Source organism: Nomascus leucogenys, unplaced genomic scaffold (assembly GCF_006542625.1).
Source record: "Nomascus leucogenys isolate Asia unplaced genomic scaffold, Asia_NLE_v1 000623F_62508_qpd_obj, whole genome shotgun sequence".
In the NCBI taxonomy this organism is placed as follows: Eukaryota; Metazoa; Chordata; class Mammalia; order Primates; family Hylobatidae; genus Nomascus; species Nomascus leucogenys.
The window spans coordinates 34,108-40,890 of record NW_022096772.1 but is presented as its reverse complement, the minus strand read 5'-3'; positions in this window follow the sequence as shown (position 1 = coordinate 40,890).

Here is a 6,783-nt window from a genome sequence, read left to right as displayed (position 1 = left end):
GCCACCATGCCCAGCTAATTTTTGTATTTTTAGTAGAGACGGGGTTTCACCATGTTGGCCAGGCTGGTCTTGAACTCTTGACCTCAAGTGATCCGCCCGCCTTGGCATCTCAAAGTGCTGGGAATACAGGCATGAGCCACCACGCCCCGCCAGCAGTTTGTTAAATATAAACCATAGCTCTGTTTTGCAACAGTGTAAAATCAGTAACTGTCTTTCCTGAGTCTCTATTTGGTCCTTACTGAGTTCCTTGGGAATGTTGGACAGGAATCATCTGTGTCTCAAGGACAGAGGAAATAATTGCACTCTAGCTCCCAAAGATACTTCAAGGTAACTGTTTAAATGAGAATCTGTTCTTCACTTCCAAGGCAAAGCAAAGCAAAAACAAAAAGCAACAATAGCAAAACAGCAATTTGACAATTATCTGTTTTGTTTTGGTTTGGTTTGAGGCAGCATCTCATTGTCTAGCCCAAGTTAGAGCGCAATGGCGTGATCACAGCTCGCTGCAGCCTCGGGCTCCTACAGCTTAAGCAATCCTCTCACCTCAGCCTCCCAAACCCACACCACCAAGCCCAGCTAATTTTTTGTATTTTTGGTAAATATGAGGTCTCACTTTGTTGCCCAGGCTGGTCTCGAACCCCTGGCCCAAGTGATCCTCCCACCTTGGCCTCCCAAAGTGTGTCTCCCCACCTATACCCCCATTCTTTCACTTAAAAAAAGTCTGAGTCTGGGTGCAGCGGCTCACACCTGTTATGCCAGAGCTTTGGGAGGCCGAGGCAGGAGGATAACTTGAAGCCAGGAGTTTGAGACCAGCCCAGGCAACACAGCCAGACTCCGTCTCTACAAATAACAGTTTTAAAAAACTTACCTAGGCATGGTGGCACGCGCCTGTAGTTCCAATTATTTGGGAGGCAGAGGTGAGAGAATCACTTGAACCCAGGAGTTGGAGGCTGCAGTGAGCTATGACTGCACCACGACACTCTCCGGCCTGGGTGACAAAGCAAAATCTCATCTCTTAAAAAAAAAAAAGGTAAAAAAGTTTGACATGTTCAAAATAATATGTTAATGTAAGTTATAAGAACATAATGGGCCAGGCGCAGCGGCTTACGCCTGTAATCCCAGCACTTTGGGAGGCCGAGGCGGGCGGATCACGAGGTCAGGAGATCGAGACCATCCTGGCTAACATGGTGAAACCCCGTCTCTACTAAAAATACAAAAAAAAAAAAAAATTAGCCAGGCGTGGTGGCGGGCACCTGTAGTCCCAGCTACTTGGGAAGCTGAGGCAGGAGAATGGCATGAACCCGAGAGGTGGGGCTTGCAGTGAGCCGAGATCGCACCATTGCACCCCAGCCTGGGCGACAGAGTGAGACTCCGTCTCAAAAAAAAAAAAAAAAAAAAAAAAGAACATAATGAACACCTATGAACATATCACCCAATTTAAGAAGCCGAACATTAACTAGGACAATTGACACTTACTGTGTGCTGCTCTCAGATCCCACCTTCTACCTGCTTTCCTCCCAAAAGTAGTCACCATCATGATTTTTTAAAAGTCATTTTAGGCCGGGCTCGGTGGCTCACGCTTGTAATCCCAGCACTTTGGGAGGCCGAGGCGGGCGGATCACGAGGTCAGGAGATCGAGACCACAGTGAAACCCCGTCTCTACTAAAAATACAAAAAAATTAGCCGGGCGTGGTGGCGGGCGCCTGTAGTCCCAGCTACTCGGAGAGGCTGAGGCAGGAGAATGGCGTGAACCCGGGAGGCGGAGCTTGCAGTGAGCCGAGATTGCACCACTGCACTCCAGCCTGGGTGACAGGGCAAGACTCCGTCTCAAAAAAAAAAAAAAAAAGTCATTTTAGTTTTCTTTGTATAATTACCATATTTATACTCCTAAACAATGCACTATATTTATTTTTATTTGTCTTTGCATTTTATAAAGTAATCTCCATGCTGTATTATACTGCTGTGTGTTTTCAACATTACGCTTTTTTTTTTTTTTTTTTTTGAGACGGAGTCTCCCTCTGTTGCCCAGGCTGGAGTGCAGTGGCACGATCTCCCGCTGTCCTCCGACCTCGGCCTCCTAAAATGCCGAGATTATAGGCATAAGCCACCGTGACCAGCCTGAATATTCTTGTATCGTGTCCTGATGCATGTGTACAAGTGTTTTTCTAGGGTGGAACTGCTGGGTTGGAGGGGGCACAAAAAGCTTTTAGGAAAGGAGAAAGGAACAAATTGGATATCTACTATTTTTTTTTTTTTTTGAGACAGAGTCTCGCTCTGTTGCCCAGGCTGAAGTACAGTGGCACAAGCTCAGGTCACTGCAATCTCTGCCTCCTGGGTTCAAGCGATTCTCCTGCCTCAGCCTCCTGAGTAGCTGGGACTACACGTGCTCGCCACCACACCTGGCTAATTTTTGTATTTTTAGTAGAGACGAGGTTTCTCCATGTTGCCCAGGCTGGTCTCAAATGACTGACCTCAGGTGATCTGCCTGCCTCGACCTCCTAAAATGCTGGGTTACAGATGTGAGCCATCGTGTCTGGCTACTATTAGTTTTTCTGTTTAGAAATTGTTCATCTGGATCCTCCCTACCTTTCAGCCATTTGCAATACATTTGTTGAGCATAAAGAGTGACCTTCTTGGCCGGGCGTGGTGGCTCATGCCTGTAATCACAGCACTTTTGGAGGCCAAGGTGGGTGGATCGCCTGAGGTTGGGAGTTCGAGACCAGCCTGACCAACATGGATAAACCCTGTCTCTACTAAAAATACAAAATTAGCCTGGCATGGTGGCGCATGCCTGTAATCCCAGCTACTCAGGAGGCTGAGGCAGGGGAATCACTTGAACCTGGGAGGCAGAGGTTGCAGTGAGCCGAGATCACCACCATTGCACTCCAGCCTAGGCATCAAAACTCCCTCTCAAAAAAAAAAAAAAAAAAAAGCAACTTTCTTATCCACACCAAAGAGTCACTGGAAGCCATTTGATGCAGTATGACCTCATCTCTCTAGCCAGTGTCAATTGGGTTACAGGAGGGCACCAAGAAGCTTTTCAAAGGCTGTGCCAACGTACACTTCCAGCAATATCTTCTTAAGCTTGAGTGCAGCTCCGTATTTTCCCAAAGCACAGCTAAGACTAAGGCTGCCAAGTTTTTAAAAAGATTTAAAGGAAACTCTGAGCATTATACAAGAAAAATACTGGCCGGGCCCGGTGGCTCATGCCTGTAATCCCTGCACTTTGGGAGGCTGAGGTGGGTGGATCACTTGAGATCAGGAGTTCAAGACCAGCCGGGCCAACATGGTGAAACCCCACCTCTACTAAAAATATGAATTAGCCAGGTGTGGTGGCAGGTGCCTGTAATCCCAGCTACTCGGGAGGCTGAGGCTGGAGAATCGCTTGAACCCAGGAGGCAGAGGTTGCAGTGAGCTGAGATCGTGACACTGCACTCCAGCCTGGGCAACAGAGCAAGACTCAGTCTCAAAAAAAAAAAAAAAAAAAAAAAAAAAAAAGGAGAAAAAGAAAACCTTGAAACTAAACAGCATAATTTCCTGTTGTAATTCTTTGGCCACGTCTGTTCTTTGTGGAGCCTCTAGTCAGTCAAATTGTCCTGTGGGCCAAATCATCTTGCCAGGATAAAAGCCTCCTTATCCAGTCTTGCCTTCCCCAGAGAAAATAAAGGGGGTGGGGGAGGGACAAAGAAAATTAAGACCCTCCCCCTCCAAAAAGAGAAACAACAAAAAGCACACGAGGATTAACATGCTATCTGCAAAGTCACCACCCTGCCCACAGTGTGGCCTTTCACTTCACTGAGTAATATATTGTTTGTAATATAACAATGTAATGAGCTTCTTCATTCCAGAACAAAATTTTGCTTTACTATCATCATATACCCAGAAGACCCATTAAACTGTGTTTTCAAAAGAGCAGCTTTTCCTTAGAGATAAATTTTACAACTACCCCTAGAGTAGTTCTGTTGGCCAAAGCCTCTTAGCTTGCTAGTGAAAGAAACAAAGTCAAGCCAGCTTAAGCAGAAAAGGAGAATTTGTTCTGAGGATACAAATATATAGTAAGGTACCAAAAAAGAATTTATCATTGGCCAATTTGGATAAGGTGCCCTCCTGTAACCCTCCTGTAATCTAATCAACACTGGTAGAGAGATGAGGTGACAGTATACCAAATGGCTTTTGATGAATCTTTGCTGTGAACTAGAAGGGATTAAGTTATGCTCAACTAATGGTTTGCAAATGGCTGAATGGTAGGGAGGATCCACACGAACAATTTCTAAATAACAAAACCAATAGCATGTATCTCATTTGTCCTTTTTCCTTTCCGAAGAGTCAACAATTATTGTATGAGTCAATTACCTTTATAAAAACTACATTCATTAACAAAAATGCAAGATCTCAACTATATATCTTTAGTTATATACATGTATACACATATATGTGTATGTATACATACATTCTCCTCAAAGACAACTAATTCAGAGCTTTCCTCATCCCAGTATCTCAGAGAAATACAAAGCAGTTTCTTAGACTTGGCATCATTGAGATTTTGGGCCAACCAGATACTTCTGTGTTGGATGGGGAGGAGGCTGTTCTGTGCACTGTGGGATGTTCAGCAGCGTCCCTGGCTTCTACCCAGTAGATGATAGTAGCACTCCCCTCCTTCCCACAGTAACATTCAAAAATATCTCCAGATGTTGCCAAATGTCCCTGGGGGACAAAACTCTTCCAATTAAGAATGACTGGTATAAACAAGTCAGCTGGGAGTGGTGGCACACACCTGCGGTCCCAGCTATATGGGAGGGTGAGGCAGGAGAACTGCTTGAGCCCAGGAGTCTGAGACCAGCCTAGCCAGAATCTCTGCCTAGCCTAGGCAGATCTCTACAGAAAAATACAAAAATTAGCCAAAGTGTTGGTGTGCACCTGTAGTCCCGGCTACTCGGGAGGCTGAGACGTGGGGATCAATTGAGACCAGGAGGTGGAGACTGTAGTGAGCTATGATCTCCCCACTGCATCCCGCAACGGGGACCCTATCTCAAATAATTAATTAATGGAAGAAAGAAAGCCTAGCTTTGTCATTTACTCTATTACTTTGGGCAATTGCCTTATGTTTCCAGACCTTCAATTTCCTTACGTACAAAATGGGAATAATTTTTGAGCTATTTTAGAGCTATCGTAAGGATCAGAGCACATAATCACAAACCACAAAATATGTCACAGTGTACAGGACAGAGCAGGTTCTCTGTAAATGACAGTATTTGCCCATTTATTTTTCTGTAAATATGAAATATACTAGGATACTTGATGTGGTTACAGTCAGGTGGAAACTGACCTATGAGGGAGATAGACAGATAGGCACGGTCTTTTTTTTTTTTTTTTTTTTTTTGAGACGGAGTCTCACTCATTCGCCCAGGCTGGACTGCAGTGGCACGATCTCGGCTCACTGCAAGCTCTGCCTCCCAGGTTCATGCCATTCTCGTGCCTCAGCCTCCTGAGTAGCTGGAACTACAGGCGCCCGCCACTGCGCCCAGCTAAATTTTTTGTATTTTTAGTAGAGACGGGGTTTCACCATGTTAGCCAGGATGGTCTCTATCTCCTGACCTCGTGATCCGCCTGTCTCGGCCTCCCAAAGTGCTGGGATTACAGGCGTGAGCCACTGCACCCAGCCAACAGATAGGTACAGTCTTTATCTGTTCGTGCGGCTATAAGAAAGTACCAGAGACTGGGTTATTTATAAAAAACGGAAATTTTGGCCAGGCACAGTGGCTCACACCCTTAATCCCAGCATGCTGAGAGGCCAGGGCAGGTGGATCGTGTGACCTTAGGGGTTCGAGATCAGCCTGGGCAACATGGCGAAACCCTGTCTGTACAATGCTACAAAAAAAAAAAAAAAAAAAAAGCTGGGTGTGGTGGTGCATACGTGTAATCCTAGCTACTCGGGAGGCTGAGGTGGGAGAATCACTTGAACCCAGGAGGCAGAGGTTGCAGTGAGCCGAGATCATGCCATTGCACTTCAGCCTAGGTGACAGAGACACTGTCTCAAACAAACAAACAAAAAACCCCAGAAATTTGTTTCTCACAGTTCTGGAGGCTAGGAAGTCCAAGATTAAGTTACCAGCAGGTTGGTATCTGGTGAGGGCATGGTGGCCGTTTCCAATACGGCACCTTGCTGCTATGTCCTCCCGGGGGACCAGTGCTGTGTCTTCACGTGACAGAGGGCTGTAAGGGCAATGAAAGGGCCTAGCTCGTTCCTGCCAACCTTTTCACGAGGTTACAAATCCCATGCCCTCATGACTTAATGATGCCCCACCTCTTAATACTACCAGACTGGTGGTTAAGTTTTAACATATGAATCTTGGGGAACACATTCAGACCACAGCAGATATATTGTAGAAAAGAATAGTCCATAAATTCCCCAGCAGTAACACTTCGCATATTTTGCCTCTTATTAATTGGAGTACACTGTGTTTCATATGGCTTTTTAAACTTTGTAAAAACTGCAGCAAGTGCCTGATTACTTAGGGCTTGTTTATCTAGTGACGGACTATTTAGTCCATTAATTTTGTGCTGTACAACAGGAAAGAGAGAGAAAGAAAATGACTTCTGCAGAGACTGAATCATCTTTATGTCCTCTATGGTAGTTGGCACTTAGTAGGTATTAAATAAACAACAGGCTGGGCAAGATGGCTCATGCCTGTAATCCCACTACTTTGGTAGGCTGAAGCAGGTGGATCACTTGAGCTCAGGAGTTCAAGACCAGCCTGGGCAACATGGTAAAATCCTGTCTCTACA